Genomic DNA, 18,760 nt, shown 5'->3' on the forward strand with positions numbered 1-18,760 from the left:
ACACACACACACACACACACACACACACACACACACACACACACACACATACACATACATATATACATATATACATATATACATATATACATATATACATACACATACAAATAGATATAGATAGATAAAGCTATATAGATATGTATGTATGCATATGTGTGCATATATGTATATATGTATATGTGTACACACACATATATACATATATATATATATATTTTCTGTGACTTTATGTCCTGCAATGTAAAACATTTTCTTGTGAGTGATTAATTCCTAGAGATATCTGTGAGTTTTTGGCAAGACTTCCAATCTAAGTTGATTTGCTCATCTTAATTTCCTTATGCTTACTTTTTGTTTATTTCAATAACTCAAAAGATCTTTTACTTCATCTATGTATGTACAGCTCCTTCATACCTTCATGCACAAATTCCCCTGAGTTCCTGTGAACCAAAAAAAAAAAAAAATCATCAATGAGAAGCCAGCTTTCTGGTGTTGAGATATTCCTATTAGACATTTTTAATTTTGAATTGAGAAAATCAATAGGAGAATGTTAATGGATTTTCACCATTTTTTTTATGAAAGATTGGCTAGGCACATTCCTCACTGAAAAAAACCTGGGTAGTGTCATAGTTGAGTACAAACTGAATATGAGTTGGCAAGATAATGTCATTATGATATGATCCTGGGAGGTATTGATAAGAGTATAATGTTCCAAGTCTGGGAAGTATTTTTCTGCTAAACTCAGCATAAGTCAGACTCTTATTAGAGTATCCAGATTTAATCACCACACTTTAGCAAGGACATGGAGAAATTGGAAAGAATCCAGAGGAGAATTACAAAAGGAATGAATGAGATGGAGGTCACTTAAGGAAAGAAGAGGGGTTGTTAAACCCTGGAGAAGAGAAGGCTAAAAAGAAATTTCAAGTAGCTTACATAATAGGTTTACATGAGGGAATTACCATACAACTGTTTTCTACATTCATTAAAAATGGAAGAAGAAAAAAGTGATTCGGGTGTGAAGAAAACTTATTGATTCTCAAAGTATTATAACATTGGAATGGATAAATGAATGTATGGAATTAAGAGAAGCATGACAAGACTTGTAAAAACTGATGCAAAGTGAAAAAATCAAAACTAGGAAAACAATATAAACTATGGCCTCCACTAGATAAATGAAAGTGACAATAAAGAGTAGCAAAACTCAGATTAATTGCAATGAATAAACCTAGTTCAGGAGTTGGGCTAATGAAGAACACTAACCCTCCTCTTTGAATGGTGGAAGACAAAAGATCTGGGATGCCAAATCTGCCATCACATCAGTCTTTTAGGTGGTTTCTTTTGCTTAATTCTTTTTTCTTTGTTGCAAGGAGAGATTCAATGTATGTGGGCACCCTGTCCTTTGTCCTGGAGGAATGACTGTCATGTTTAAGAAATGCATCCATATAGCTTTAAAAAAATAAGATAAAACACTATGATGGGTAACTAAAGACAACTGTGGTGATTTTATAAAAGAAAAGAAAGGCAGGAAACCATTTGTCCTTATTTGAGTGAGGTAGTTTACCAGATGATCTCAGGTTTCTTCCAGATCCATTCTTGTTTTATACTATGAAAAAAAAATGAATCTCCCCTCTCTGAAGTACCCCCCCCCCCAAATCAAACAGAAGTCTAAATGACCAGGTTAAAAAAATAAGACAAGGACAACAAAAGTTTCTACTCCCTTTTGAGTCTCACAAGAGCTGTAAGTTTGGCTCAATGGTTGTTCTAAATTTTTGAGTACAAACTTTTTTTTAGAGCAAGCGTTGTCACTTTTTCCTCCTTAGCTTTTCTGATGTCTAATATACTATCATACAGGCCTGGTCCCTTACTCCATCCACCTGATGAGGAGGATGCTATTAACAGAAGCAACATAAAATGTAAGTATATTAGAGACAGTACTTAATTTCTTTATGGCCCCTCCTCAGTCAGTAACACAGATATCCCATCAGAATTGAGTGTATCACCCTGAATCTAGTCCCAGCCAATATTTATATCCTGGCAAAAATGTGTTTCAGTGTTACAAAGCCCTCGAGTGACCTGAAACCAAGACTTTAGAAATGTAGCCCTGGAGAAATCTATTAGGACGAAAAGGGAACGAGAAACAAGAAACAAGGCTTCTAACTCTTGCAAAGATGATGCCAAGCCCTTCTCTCTTCTCCTTTCTTTTAATGACTCTCCTGCCAAACTGAGCTGAGTTAATACAACCTCTAGTGACTTCACCACATGGCCTCAATCATATTTGTGCAAAGCACTGAGTTTTCAGTCTGGGTAGTTTTGGGAAACTTTTCATATGATGTGGTTTATAAAGTCCAGAGACACCTTTTTTTTGCGTGACTGAGTTTACAAGAAATGGAGAACCCACAAAAAACATGTAGCTAATTAATGTACAGATATATAAACAGTGGAGTAAATTGATCAATGTTCTGGTTTGGGTAAAATATACACTTCAATATTTAAACTTACTTTGGATTAAAGCAGAGATCACAGGATTCTCATACAAATTTCATTGCTTATGGTCCAGACCTTGAAATATAAATTTGAACTTAGCTTACAGTTTGTTTCAAATAATTCAAGCAAATCTTTCCCTAACCTCGCTTTGAAACTGAAGCGTAAGTAGGATGGAGCAACTTGGGCTTTGTCTTCAGGGTACCAAAATTTGGAGGAGGCAAAATTTTAAAATAGTGACTTTAAAATATGGTCCATTTAAAAAATGTTGCAATTTTATTTCCATTTTGACAGAGCTTCCTCTCCTTGGGAGCATGGAAACAACTGAGCTTAACAAGTCAAGTCTCAATAAGTATTTATTAAGTACTTACTGTGTGCCAGGAACTGTGCTGAACACCTAGGTAGCAAGAATATTAAATTAGGAAGGGACCAAATTGTGTACTCCTTGACAGTAACTGTGTAACAGATAAGACCTGCTAAGGTTTGACCATATTTTACCCTTCTCTTCCTACTGCCCCCCTGGCTTAGCGCAGTACTCCAAAATACTTTAAAGCAGTGGTCTACTTCATGGTGTCCTGAGGTCTTTACCTCCTCACTCTTTCCCAAAGGGCAGTGTCCCATGATCTTTACTCTCAATTAAATTTGTCTTTATTGCTTGCATTTTCTCAAACCATGAATTATAAAGTTGATCTGTGGACACATTGCCCTAGATCCCAAAATTGATAATTATTACTCTTCTCTGAATAAACTTCCTAAGGGGCAAGTAAGAATTTGAAACCTCCAATCTTTTTTTTTAATCTGAGTATCTTTTCTATCCATATCTACCTTTATAATGTCTCTCACATCTGTTGCCTTCTTTCCACTCAGAAACAACTACCCTAGTTCAGTCCTGCGTCACCCCCCAAATGGGTGTTAGAATTTCCTGATGGACTTTCCTGTATCTAATCTCTCTCTTCAAGGATTTTATCTTCTGCATAACAGTCAGAATGATATTACTAAAGCACAGATCTGAGTATGTCACTCCTTGGCTGACAAGGTTCCGGTGACAGAAACTCTTCTATCTAACATTAAAAGTTCTTAATAATCTTATTCCAACCTTTCTCCCTCATCTAATTATAGTCAGTATGTGTGTATATATGTGTGCATATCTATATACCTATATCTTGATTATCAATCCCTCAATGTCCAAATATTGTTTCCCCTCCCCCAATAGAAGCATAGACCTCCTAGGTATTTAAGTAGCCTAGTCAAGTGATTATTCCCTTCTCCAGTTTCCTTAGCAGGAAAGCAACATGGTCCAGTGGAAAGAGCACTGGACCTGGACTCAGAGGACCTAGGTTCAGATCCTGCCTTTGACATTTACCAAGTGTGTGACCAGCGTGACATTTACCACTGTGTGAACCCAGGTCCTCTGACTTTCAATCTGGAGAGTTTTCTACTCTACCATGCTGCTTCCTGAGGATTATCCCCCTGGGATGTAAGGACTGCAGATTATTTGCTCAGTATTGTATTCCCACTAGTCTGTTATTTGTGTTTCAAAATGATTTATGTAACAGTGGGGCTGAAAGAGCTCAGAGCTCTGTTCTTTAAATTTTCTCCTTCATCCACTGCCCCCACTTCCATAGCTTGCCTATTGGCATGATCACAATAGAAGCAGCTGATTATTTATGGAGACTACACATAAACTTTCTCATTGAGAGGCCACCAGTGATTCCAACTACCTCCTGAGAGACTCCACTACATGTTTCTCAGGGACAGAATTTATAAGATCATTCGAAATTCTTCATCGCATCTCAGAAAAATAACAAGAATCTTGTGACCAAAAGAAAACAACAGACTACTAGCTTAGCTGAAGGATGCCTTACTCAAACAGATCCACAATTTCACCAATGTATGATTCTTATACTGTATATTTTCTCCAATAATGCAGATGCAGACGCCTGCACATCCTATCTGACTTTCGTTCTGATCGTCCTCTCAATATTTTCCTCAGTGGGTAACCCAATGTGTTAGAAGCCTTCCTCACTTTCTGCTGATATCACCAGAATATGAGTGTTGCATAAGATTGGTCAATTGGTAACCCATTTTTTCTCACTACATGTAGTTTTGATGATATCCATAACTTTATTTCTGTTTCATAATTATTCACATCTAATATTTCAAAGCCTGTTCACTTCTACACAATGAACTTCTTCATAGTAGGATCCTCTAGATGTTACTGTTTGCAGAAGACATTGTCCTACTTGTTTCAAGTGGAATACTCCTAAACAATAGCCATAGTGATACATACAGGAAAAACCAAGTGGATGAATAAAGCCTATTGACCAGATAATCATATGCAATTGAATGGATAAACTATAAACTTCTTCTCTCTTTTTGTGTGTATGCATGTATGACAGATGTTACAGATGGACAATGATTGAGGCCCATATTTACACAGACATGCAGTGTCCTGGATTGCCTTTGAGAAATTATAGAATTCTTTTGATGACCCCAAACTTCTTTCTGAAACAAAGAGCCATCTTTACAACACTAATATTCAGTGTTGTATGACTGTGTGTTATGGAATATGACAGTCTGAAAAAAATGGAAGTTAGTGTCTCCCTGAGGGCATTGAAGAATAAATTCTCGTTCATAGTAGTAGCAGCATTAAAAAAAAGAGTGAAAACAAAAGCCTCTTAAAAACAGTGAGTTGTTCCTCAGAAGATTTCACATCCTTGTAGATTTAGCTTTTGTGGAGATTAGGCACTTCAACTAAGTACTCTTCTCTTGAAGAAATATTTATTTTGTTTTGTTGATTCCCACCCCCACTTTCATTTGTAATTATTGGGGGAATACAGTAGGAACCTAAAAATAAGAAGGCAGGTGTTCAGGAGACCATGACAAATTTAAATTGCTTGATTACCTTTCTGTAGTGGATGATTTGTTTTATTGTCTGAAATAACACAATTATGTGGCATTCCACATCCATCCAGAGTTACCTCAAAGGAAGAGAAAAGAATAAATTAAGCTCTTTTCAAGGACATTCTAGATAATAATTACATGAGAGGGCGAATGGGATTTGGAAGTTGGCAGGCCAGGCAAAATTTGCAGAAGGACCTGATAAAACGCCTATCTTCCATTTGGGGATATCTGACTCAGCAAGTGTTGTTCACTATTTAGATCCTCCAAAAGTGGTTAGGAGCGTATTTAGGAGTAACAGCATCCTTTCCCCAGGAATCACAATAATGATAGCTGTCATCTACATAGAGTTCAACATTTGCCCAGTACTTTACATTCCTTACTCCATTCATCCTCATCACATTCCTGAGAAACAGACACTCGTATTATCCCCATGATAGAGATGTGGAAAATGGGAAATTAAATGACTTGTCCAAAGTTAAACAGCTTCAAATGTTGCTCTTTCTTTCTCCAGGTCCACCCTATTATGAAAACTTTCTTCTCTAGTGGCTCTGGGAAATGAGCGCCAGTACCTCCTATTGAGAGCTCCCATCTATCCTAGATAGATGACATTTTTAATCAGCATGGAGAACCTCCCTTCCCTCCCCTCTTTCTCCTCCCCTCCCCTTCCCCTTCCCCTTTCCTCTCCTTTCCCCTATTGGCCTAACTCCACTGTTTATTGACACCGAAGCTTTGAGCTAGTCCCTTTCCATTCTCCTTATTTTGCCCCTCTTTAGACATCCTGATTGCCCCCTCTTCCTTCCAGGGACTCACCATATTGAAACCAGACAATGTGGACTGATTACTCAACTGGCTTTAACCCTACTGAAGCTGAGAACTCCTGAACTCAAGTGATCCACTAGCCTCAGCCTCTTCAGTAGCAAGAATTATAGGTGTGTGTCATCGCCTTTAGATGATCAATCCTTTCTGTTTGACCTGGTCTAGAGCTAAAAGATGCCTGTGAAATTATTTTGTCCAATCCCTTCATCTCACAGGGGAGGAAACTTAAGGAACTTGTCCAAGATCACAAAGAAACACACTTTCCACTCAAGTCCTCTCATTCTAGCATCAGTCCTCCGTCTCCACCTTTTAAGATTGTAAGGACAGTAAATCATTCTTCCTCCTGGTACTTCTTTATTTCTAATAGAAGTTTGCCCTAGGGTATGTACCACATAAAATTTATTATTGAAGTCTTATCTCCTTATCTCCTTTAAGTTCCAGGCTTGTACCTAATTTCATTGCTTATTAAACTGTTACTTCAGAGGAAAATGTCTGGTTTAGAGGAAAGGGCCATGGTCTGTGAGGGAGGCAACCACCACTACCAAGCTGTGTGATGTTGGCCAAGACTGCTACTCTCTCTTATACAACCTGGAGTTTGGACTAGATGTTCTTCCAGTTCCTTCCATTTCTGACATACTATGATTTTTATAAATCAGCTGTCTCAAAAGTTCTTCTATTCTCCTTCAATATTTAAAAAAATATTTTAAAATCATTTATCGTAAACTAAATATTGAACATTAACTGAATTTGGTTTGTAACTCTTTACCTATAAATAAAATATTTCACAGCTTTTTAGTCACTCCCTCTAAGTCAGAAGTGTCAAACATGTGGTCCACAGTCTGGATTGTGTCCCACAGCACTCCTGAATGTGGTCTGAACTAGATAATAATGTAATGGGGAAATATCTAACACAATAATTAAAAATACAATAAAATATAGATAATGTTCATACATGCTTTTCTAAGTCAATATGTAGCCCACAGGGATTGTTATATACTATCTAGTGGCTACCATTTCTACTTAAGTTTGCCATCACTGCTATAAGTCTGAATTAGGATTCTTTTTTCCATTTATTCTCATTCATTTTATGCAAGCAATAAATAGTTATTAAATGCTTACTATGTGCCAGTTACTGTGCTAAAGGCTGAGGGCATGAATACAAGAAAAAGAAAGAGTCCCTGACCTCAAAAAGGTTAAATTTTAATGGGGGGGAAAGAAGACAACACAAACAAAAAGAGATGGAAAAGGATGGGATGAGGAGAACCCATGAGGATCGATGACAGTCAAGGTTATAGAGTTCAAACCACAGCCAGGAGAGGAACAAAAAAATGGTGAGCCTATGCATGTTTTCCGAAATGGAGGCCCCCCAAAAAACTGACCAATAAGAGAAGGGATGGACATGACAGAGGGATACTTAAGGATGAGAAGGCCTCAGGAACTGAGGGAAGTTCCAGGATGAGAGGGCAATTGAATCATGGTACTATCAGAAGCACATCTGCTCGTGGCTACTGAGTAGTTCAGTTTGTGTTTTCTTTGCATTATTGCATAAAGGTCTTTCCATTTACCATTCCTCATACCTGTTGATCTTACTTGCATTACATTATCTGATTTTATTAATGTATTAAAAATACTCATATGCATCTGTGATCTCCCTCCAATTAATTACGAGTCAATCAACAAATGTTTATTCAGCCTATAGAGGACACTCTGTGAAAATACATGGTGTCAAAAACTGTAGTATCATGTGCCAGGAAATGTGAGAAGGTCAATTTCACTGGCCATAAAGTATGTAGAGGGAAGGAGACTTGAAAGGGAGGAAGGAGTCAGAAATAGAGGGCTTGAAAATCCAAGCACAAGACTTTGTATTTGATCCTGGAAGCAATAGGGGACCACTGGACTTTACTTAATGGGAGAATGACATGCTCAGGCACATGCTTTAGGAAGAACATTTTGCTAGCTGAGTGGAGGATAGACTGGGATGGGGAGAGAATTAAGGCAAAGAAACCAGCCAGCAGGCTATTGCAATAGTTCAAGCATGAGTTAATGCAGGTTGTGTCCCAGAGTGGTGGCAATGAAAGACAAAAGAAGGGGGTATATATGAGAAATGCTTTAAAGGCAGAATCAATAAGACCTGGCAGTTGATTGGTTATGGATGGAGGGTGGCAAGAGAGAGAGAGAGAGAGAGAGAGAGAGAGAGAGAGAGAGAGAGAGAAGTTGATGATGGCACCTAGACTGTGGCAAATTTAGAGGACTAGGAGGAGAATAGTGCCCTTGAGTTTGGAGTAATAGAGTAGTTTGGAAAAAGGGAGGGTTTAAGTGGGGGAGGGGAGGGAATGAGTTTAGTTTTAAACTAAAACTAGCTGTAGACTCATTTAGTTTATTGAGCTTAAGATGTCTAAGGAACATCTAGTTCAAGATATATAATAGGAAGTTGGAGCTGCAAGATGGCAGGTAAGGAGAGAGGTTAAGGCTAGATAAATAAAGATGATCCTTGAATCTATGGAAGCTGATGAGATCACCCAGTATAACGTTATAGAGAGATAAGAGAAGACAGCACAGGATAGAGCAAGGAGGGACACCCATGGCGAGTAGGAGTGACCTGGATGACAATTCATCACAGGAGACTGAGAAGGAATGGTCAGATAAATAGAACCAGAAGAGAGAAGTGGCAAGAAAATACAAAGAAAAAGATAATAGCAAGGAGAAGAGAGTAATTCCCAGTGTCAAAGGCTGCAAAGAGGTCAAAAAAGGTGAAGATCGAGAACAAGAACAGAGATTCCCATGCCTGACCATTTTGTGACATCTGTTCCTGTTCTTCCACAAATTTGCCACATAGGATCCACTTAACATACTACAGTATATATATATATATATATATATATATATATATATGTGTGTGTGTGTGTGTGTGTGTGTGTGTGTGTATGTATATGTATATGTATATATCTATATATCTATATAAATGTATACATATGCATATCTCGATCCATAGATCAATAGATAGATATAGATATGTAAACATATATACACACACATATATATGTATATATATATAAAACATACCTACAAGTATTCTATTTTTCCTGATATTGTGAAAATATCAGTGGGGAAGTTGGACTGTTTGCCTATTAACCCTTGTCATCTTTTACTGATCATTTCGTTGTCTCTTTTAATCATAACTTTTTTTCTGATTACGTCCTTTCCTTGTTTCTCCTTCCAAGTTCTCTGTCTGGGATATATTACTGCTTGTTCATGCCCACGTGGCACCTCTGTATTGTCCTTGGTGCTGGGCTCATTTCTAAGGCTTCAGAGACTGTGTAGAGTACTCTTTTACTTGCAGCCATACTACAACTCTGGTAAAAGATTGGTGTTTTAGAAAGGGGAGGGTATTTTGATTCTGGGAGAAGAGGGGCACCATTAAGATCTCTGTAATTTTCTAGGGGCAATTCACTTCTGTCTCCTCCTTCTATTTAGTTGTGAGTTCAGTTCATCCAAGTGCAGTAAATGTCCAAGGCATATGAAGGCTTATGGCTGAACTCAGTAGCATGTGCATCGCATCAGACTTTTTGTTCTGAACATGAACATTCTCCATCATCTCAATTTTGTTGAACCATTTCTCAAACATTGAGCACCCAAATTTCTTACAGTTTTTAAATTGTTTTGCAATTATAAACTATATTGCTCTGAGAACTTTTGAATAAATAAATCCATTTTTGTGGTTCTTGCTATTCTATGTTTGTGGTGTTGATTGTTTATGACTATAATTGGCTTCATAGCTTTTTTCTGCATGATGCCAACTTCCACTCCAAAGAGATTCTACGGGTCTGCAATTCCACTGGCAATGAACAAGCGTACTCATTTCTTCCCCATCAACCAGAATATGGGTGCGTTGATTTTAGTTACATTTTAGCCAATTTGATGTGTGTGGATACCTCATAGTTTGTTGTTATTATTGTTGTTGATTTCTTCAATTAGCAATGCATATCTAATTCAAATGACTGAATTCCTGGAACAATTTGTTAAATTACTAAAAGAATACTATGGTAAGTGGCAACAGAAGATGACTACAAAAGAGCCTTCCATGTACCTTCCTCTATTGCAAAACTAAAAGACTTATTATAAGACTGCAAGAATTTATTAAATTTGCTTGACTCTTAAATTTCCCTCGTTAGAATACTGAACTGTTAGCTAGGGAAACTCCAATTCAGTGATTGATTCACCCAAAAGATATTTATTAAGAAATTTTAATTTCATTAGCAATATTGAAAATTCAATTTCTTTGGTAATATGGAGAACACACAGTGCTCAGCTAGGTAGCATGGGGAATACAACTAAGGAAGTTGGAAATAGTGATGAGTCCGGAGTCAGGGGACCTCAGTTTGAATCCTTGCTCTGCTATTCCACAGAATCTCAGAATTGGAAAGGACCCTAGAGATCACCTAATTCAGCCCATACATGGATAGAAATCCCCTCTATGGCATCCCTAACAAGTGATCATCTTGCCTCCACTCAAAGGCTTCCAGTGAGAAGCAACCTACTAATTCCCAAGGAAGCACACTCCACTTTCTGATAGCTCTAATTTTTAGCACATTTCCCTTGCATAGAATGAAAATCTATCATTTTCCAGTTTGCTCAACATCATTTTTTTTTTGTTCTGCCCTTTAGGTACAAATAGAATGTGATGAATCCTTCTTCTACATCATAGCTGCCTAATTGGCGGTTTGAATATGGTCTCAGACATTTACTATCTGTGTAATCCTTTCTACCTCAGTTTCCTCAACAGTAAAATGGGGATAATAATAGTACCTACCTCTCATGGTTATTTTAAGAATCAAGTGGTATAATATTTAGAAAGTGCTTAGCATAGTATATGGCATATAATAGGCAATTACTAAATGCTTTTCTCCTGCCATCTTTTAGATCCTTGAAGACTGCTTTCATGTCTTCCTAAAGCAGGGATTCTTCACCTTTTTTGTGAGTCATGGACCTCTGTGATGGCCTGTTGAAGCCTATGGACTCCTCTCAATCATGTTTTGTTTTGTTTTGTTTTTTCAAAATAAACTAAAAAGATTTATTAGAAGATATTCCAGATGAGGGTGGAAACACTGCAACTATGGGAGAAGATATGATCATTTTAAATTAATCATTCCACACAAAATTGATAATATAACTAAGTGAACAGACATTAAGTCCAGAGGTTTCTCTGCTTCACAAATATCCATCTTCATGTCTTTGCTGTTTTAGCAGACCAAGGCACATTCTTGGTGTCTTTCCATCTCAACTCAAAAGGGTTAAGATGAACCATCATTTTCCTTCATATATTTATCCTATTGATCAGCTAGGATTTTGGCTGGAGATTTGACATCATAGAAGATTTCATTAATTTCATCCACGTGTTCCTTCTCAATACTGTCTTTCCCATTGACATTGGCCAGCAGGTTGGCTGGTGTCAACCAGTAGCTGCACTGAGCATCTTAATGTTGTCTTGGTACCAATTTCTCCCAGGTGGTTTAATGCTTCCTCACTGATGTTAATTCCTTCTGTCTGGGCTCTGATTTTTATTATCTGTTTCATTTCTTGTGGGATGTACAGCATGGGGCGAATGACCATCACTCAGTCTAGAAGGTCAAAGGGAATTCCATAAGGAGAGATCACATCCTCAGTGCCTCTGATGATCCAGGTACCCTGGTTGGAAGAGAAGATGACAATGGGGATGGCGGAACGCTCCAAGGCGAGGTGCAGGTAGGTGAAGCATTCGATGTCCAACGTGCACCGTGTCAACAAACAGCTCGCCAGGAACCAACTCCGCTATGCCTTGGTCAATGTACTTGTTGACCACCTTGTTAATCTTCCCTTGAAGCTTGCCTGTGATTTTGGTCTTCTTTAGCTTCATTAACTGGCCCATCATGGACAGGATGTCCTGCCTGCCCTGGGGCCTAGCACTGGCAACATCAAAGTCATGGAAGGTCACATCCTAAATAGTTTCCTTTTTCTGTGCACATCACCCTTTGGCAAGGGAACATACTCTTCAGCTTCAAGGCCAAATTCAGTAGCATAGGTATCACACCTGCCTTGCCTCTTCACTGCACCACTGTATGCTTCTATGTATATCACATCTCCAGCCTCCACTCCCTTCTTCTGCAAACTTTCAAAGATGCTAGGGTCCAGTTTCAACTGTTGGGTTCCTTTTACTGTCTGAAGTCCTCTGATTACATGGCTGATGGTTTTGCCACATCCACCCATGGGGTTTTCAGTCTCACATAGAGTTTACTCCTTGACTTCACCTTCGGAAACTTCCTTGGTCTCCTTTATCCTCAGACTAATTGCTCTTCTGAAGTTTTCCATCAGAACTTTTGTCTTCTTAATTTCTATAGTGTAGACATCACTTCCCACCATGGGACAGAAGGGGACCTTACTACCTAACTCCTGAGCTACATAGCCAGGGCTAGGGCTGTCTTGCCAGTTCCGGGAGGTCCTGCCAACAAAACAACTCTCCTGGACATTTTCTCGCTTTTGATTACTATCACACCACATGGCTCGCGGGTGTCCTCCTGCCCCACCAGCCGGGAGGCCGCATGCTTGGCCAGGCCATCAGCCCCACCCCCTTCACGTGGCTGTGCTAGGCCATGCGCTGCTGCGTCTTCGCGGTGCTCTTCACCTCCTCGGTCTTCATCTTGCAGCCGAGAACGGGATCGGCGGAGCTGTGGGGACTGCGGGGGCTGCGGGTGAGCCGCACTGACGGCGAACGAGGCTGCGGCAGCGAAGGGCGAGAGGGGAGCCCCGGGCTCTCTTGAACCATGGTTTTAAATAATTGAAGGAAGTACTAAATTTAAATTAGAAGTTAGTGAAAATAAAAATGCAATTTTTCTCTTATCCAAGTTCATAGAACCACTGAAAATTATCCATAGACTTCTTGTTGGTCCCTGGATCTCAGATTTAAAACTTTTGCCCTACAACTTCTCTTTTCCAAGCTAAGCATTCCCAGTTCCTATGTATGCAGCTCCCTCATCATCCTTATCAACTTTTTCTAGATATGTTTTAGTTTCTGGATAACCTTCCCAAAAGGTGATGGGCAGAACTGAATATGATACTTCGCCTATGGTTCAGGACAGGGTATTCAAGTGCTTTCATTTATTTCTTTGCTTCTGGATCCTATTCCTCTATTAATGCAGCCAAAGCTTGCGTTATTATTATTACTATTATTTTTGATCTGTTGTGTTGTACTATTGTATCATATGGGCCTTCAGTCAACTAATTGGCTTCCTTCTCTAACCATGGGCTTCATACACATGCACACACACATCATAATTTTGAAAATTTTCTTTAAAAATATACTTTGAGTAGCATTGAGTTAGGTACATGAACAAATGCATTGAGAAGACAACTGGAAAGGATGAGTCTATGAAAATTGCTGTTCAAAGTCTGCCAGTCAACACACAGAGCAATAAAATTGTCTATCTTTTCCATATTGCTTTAGCATTGATATGTCCTAAGATATTGGTACATGGGTATGCTGAATATTGGTATGTCCCAATATGTTTGTATGTGGCATGATTCTGTTTTAGGAAGAAAAATGTAAATTTCTCATTCCAGAGTCAAATTTTAGTTTATTTCTTTGTTAGGCTGATTAATCAGTTATGTATTTTGAGTTTTGGTCTCTCTATTTCATGCTGGAAGTTCTGCGGCAGTTACTGGTTTTGATCTCATTACAAAGGGGCACAGAACCTTTGACCTGCTCTGTTTCTGACCTGGGCCAGTTTACCCCAACTTTGGTAGCTTGCCTCCCCATTCTACCCCTCTTTCCTTCTGGCTCATCACATTAAAGCCAGAAGGTGTTGAAACTTAGTTGAGTGAATCCCCTACAGTTGAGATCTCCTAAGCTCAAATCTTCTACTAGCTTCAACCTGTCTGGTAGTGAGCAGTTGAGATGCATATGACCATGCACAGCAGATTAGCTCTAAACCAAAAAGCAAAACCAAAAACCAAAAAACTTTTGGAAAAAAAATTTCCAATTAATGATCATTTATATTCTCTTCTTCCTAAAATAAATTTCTTTACTGGCAACAGACAAAATATATGCCTCATTATGCTTTTTGAGCCTGTTGCCTCTCTGTGGGTAGTATTTGTCATTACTGGTCTTCTAGAATTGTAGTTTGTCATTAATTTGATTAAAATTCTCTAAATGAACTCTTAAAGCACCATTTCATTTATTTCCCTCCCTGGACCCCCAAGCAATATCTTGGTGACCTATACATTCCATGACATATGGCTGGCACTTAATAGATAATTGTTGTTTGCTTGATAGAGCACGCCTAGAAATGGAGATCACAGTCCCTAGTAACTGGGAAAGTCAGGGTCAAGACCTCACTAATTTATCATCATAGCTCCTTAATGTATTGTCTCAATTTTAGAAAGGAGAAAGTGATAACAACCATAAGGATGATGAATATAGCAATCCATTTCAAAAGAGATTTGAATTTTATAAAGCATTTCCCTCAAAGTAACCTGTGAAATAGGAAATAGAAACACAGAAGCAAGAAATGGAGGCCAAATGTCTTTGAACATTTGATAAGCTGTCTTGTTTAAGAGAAATTAGATTTAAGGGGCAGCTAGATGGCACAGTGGATAAAGCTCCAGTCTTGGAGTCAAGAGGACCTGAGTTCAAATCTGACCTCAGACACTTAACTAGCTGTGTGACCCTGGGCAAGTCACTTAACCCCAATTGCCTCACACCAAAAGAGAGAGAGAGAGAGAGAGAGAGAGAGAGAGAGAGAGAGAGAGAGAAATTAGATTTATCCTAGTTGACTCCGGAGGGAAAAAGTAGGAGCTACACATAGAAGACGAAGATGAAGAGATAGAGATACAGAGAAAGAAAAGGGAGAGGGAGAGAGAGACAGAGACAGAAACAGAAACAGAGAGACAAAGAGAAGAGAAAGAGGAGAGAGAGAAACAGAGACAAAGAGACAGAGAGAAAGGAACAGAGAAAGATATAAAGAGAGAGAAACAAAGACAAAAACAGAGAGAGACAGAGACAAAAACAGAGAGAGAGGGACAGAGAGAGAGAGAGAGAGAGAGAGAGAGAGAAACAAGCATAAACAGAGAGCAGACACAGATTTGGACTTGGGTCCCTTTTCACTCTAAGTCTGTGAAGGTATTTCTCCTCCCTTCCACCTTAGTCCTCCATCTACAACAACCCTGAAGAACTTAATGCCAGTGTATGAGAATTTGTAATTGAATTAGAATCACAGACAAGAATGCTAAGTGACTGTCCTTCTAACATACTCCTACTCCAATCTTCTTAACACAAGTAAAAGAGAATGTTGTCTTGAGGTCAAAAGACTTGGAATCAAATTCTGGCTTACTAGTTGAGTGACCTTGGGCAAGTCACTTTCCCTTTCTGAGCTTCTACAAAATGATGATGATAAGCCATGGGCTACTTGCTTCACAGAGCTGTTATGAATGAAGTGCTTTATAAACTGTAAAATGCTATAGTAATATGAATTATTCTTATTAACACTTGGAAGAGCAGTTTTCAGAAATAATATCCATTTTCTTTTGATATAAATTGAGTTGGAAAGTTTCAGGAACATTTACTGCATAATGAAGAGAAATTATTTACTATTTCTCCATGGAGATACATTTTGCATCTGAGTTCTATGGCTCAGATACCCTATAAGTCATTTCTATATATTTTGTGTGGATATTTTGAGCGCATGCTGATTTTAAGAAGCAGAACAGTAGTTTTATCATGCATGGCTTAAGTTTAGGAGTATCCACATCTTTGTTCACTTCTCACTTTGTCCTTGAAAACTTGGGGGTATGGGAATCGCATTTTCAGTATTTCTAAGAAAATCAGGGACAGCTAAGTAGCACAGTAGTTAGAATGTTGTGTCTGGAGTCAGGAAGAACTGAGATCAAATACCACCTCAGACACTAACTAGCTGTGTGACCCTGGGCAAATCACTTCATCCTGTTTGCCTCAGTTTCCTCATCTGTAAAATGAGCTGGAAAAAGAAATTGCAAACCGCTCAGGTATATACATCAAGTGCTGCCATCACCATGATAAATATGGCTTGTCTACATCACAGAAATAACACTGTGCTTTGTAATGCTGTTTGTTTGATTTGTTTTGTATCCTTAAATGGGTTGTAAACTCTGTGAGGGGAAGGTCTATGTCTTAAAAATTGTATAGCCTAGCACGGCAAAAAGCATAATAATGTCTGTGTCATGTCACTCTCATGCTCTGTCTAGCCCCAAGTCACACATATCTATATCTATATCTATATCTATATCTATATATCTAATCTGTATATCTGTATCTAGATTTAGATCTAGATATAGATATATATGGATATATGGATAGACTGACAGGTAAATAGGTAGATAGATAGATAGATAGACAGTCAGACAGACAGACGGATGGACGGACAGACAGATGGATGGACAGATAAATAAATAGACAGGTAATAGATAGACTGACAGGTAGATATATAGATAGATAGATAAATAGATAGATAGATAGATAGATAGATAGATAGATACACATCCACACACACATATATATATATATGTAGGTATACAGATATGTATGTATGTATATATATGTGTGTATGTGTGTATAGGTATGTGTTTATATATTTAAAGAGACACACAAATATGTAAATGCATGTAGGCATCATGCATATATGTATATGTCTATGTGAGTGTATACACTCAGGGGGCAGCAAGGTAGTGTCATAGTTCACAGAGTGCTGGGCCTGAAGTCAGGAAGACTCATCTTCCTGAGTTCAAATCTGGCTTCAGACGCTTACGAGCTGTCTAAACCTGGGCAAGTCTCTTGACCCTATTTGCCTTGGTTCCTCACCTGTAAAAAACACAATATGTAATCTGTTAAAAAAAAAATGTAAAAAATGAGCTGGAGAAGAAAATAGCAAACCACTCCAGTATCTTTGCCAAAAAACATCCTGAATAGGGTCACAAAGAGTTGGACATGACTGAAACAACTGAACAAGAAGGAGACATATACATTCATGTATATACGAATGTGTATAGGTATATTTTCTGAATGACACAATTCTGAGTCTGCAATTATGTCCATATAGGAACATAGCATCTGTGGAGGCCTAAGAAGACTTGAGCCAGACAGAATGTGAGAGTGAGTGGGTCCATCACACAGAGAATTTTTTATTATGTTTTTTCTGTGCTAGGCTATACACTTTTTAAGATATAGACCTTCCCCTCAGGGAGTTTACAACCTATTTAGGGATACAAAACAAAAAACAAAAAAACAAAAAAACAAAGAGTATTATAAAGTAGAATGTTATTTCTGGGACACAGACAAGCCATATTTATCATGGTTGTCTTTCCTTGTAAGGCATTTTTATTCTTTTTTTAATTAGTAAGTATTCATATTTTCTCCCTTCTACCCACTCATCACTATGGTGGGTAGGGAGAAGAGATTAAAATGAAAAAAAAAAACTAGTAACAAATATGCATAGTCAAACAAAAACAATTTCCAACATTGGTTATGCCCAGAAATGCATTTCTCTTTCTGTATCTTGTGCCCATCACTCTTCTGACAGGAGATGAAAGTCATGCATCATAATCATTCCTCTGGAATCATAATTGGTCCCCAGCACTTAGCATAGAGCCTGACATAAAGTAAGTGCTTAAAAATACTTATTTTCTTCCTTTCTCTCCTCTCTACAATCTTATTTTGTTAAAAGGATTGCAATATGTCTTTCATTTTACTCACCACTAATCCCACCTCCACCCCCTTAAGAAACGGATGATTATAGGCATGATAAGGAGGGAAAATGATAAAATGACTCCCTGGCAAAACTGGGGCAGCACAATATCTCTAAGACAATGGAAGCATTATATGTGAATACATGTAAGGCATGTGATTTGGTTTCTATAGGGAAGGCCTAGTGAGGGAGCTCCCTCCACCAAATTGCAATCCAACTATGACTTATTAGATAAGTTATAAATAATATCTTGAAGCTCATAAAGGTTAAGGGAATTGCCTATTAACACAGCTGGTACGTCAGAAGTGGGATTTGTACCACATCTTCTACATTCTAAGGCAAGAATTCCATCAATTACACCCCATCTCCCTCTTCATGTACAAGAAACTAGGTGGTGCAGTGAATAGAGTGCTGAGGATGAAGTCAGGAAGACCTGAGTTCAAATCTGGCGTCAGACATTTGCTAGCTGTATGACCTTGGGCAGATCACTTTAACTACTGTTGCCTCAATTTTCTCATTTCTAAAATGGGGATATAATATCACCTACCTCCCAGGGTTAATATGTGCAAGGCACTTAGCATAATGACTGACACATAGTAGGTACTTAGTAAATACTTGTTTCTTCCCTTTCTTTCTCTCAAATATGAAAATAAGTCAAGGGGTGGGTAGTTAGTGGGGGAAATGGTCAGGTTTAAGAGTGCATAGAAACAGCTTGAGATAAATATAATGTGTTAGGATACAGACTAGGGAGCCTTTGTAACCCTGAGACAAATGCCAGAAAAGCTCATTGGTGAACTACTTTTATGCCTACT

The 18,760-nt window shown here is 38.3% G+C and overlaps 1 pseudogene; it reads right to left on the bottom strand.

Moving 5' to 3' along the window:
* Window positions 1-11,492: 11,492 nt before the first annotated feature.
* On the bottom strand, window positions 11,493-12,874 carry LOC114024660 (annotated as a pseudogene).
* Between the last annotated feature and the right edge of the window lie 5,886 nt (window positions 12,875-18,760).

Source organism: Vombatus ursinus, unplaced genomic scaffold, assembly GCF_900497805.2.
Source record: "Vombatus ursinus unplaced genomic scaffold, bare-nosed wombat genome assembly UNPS02014822.1, whole genome shotgun sequence".
Classification (NCBI taxonomy): domain Eukaryota; kingdom Metazoa; phylum Chordata; class Mammalia; order Diprotodontia; family Vombatidae; genus Vombatus; species Vombatus ursinus.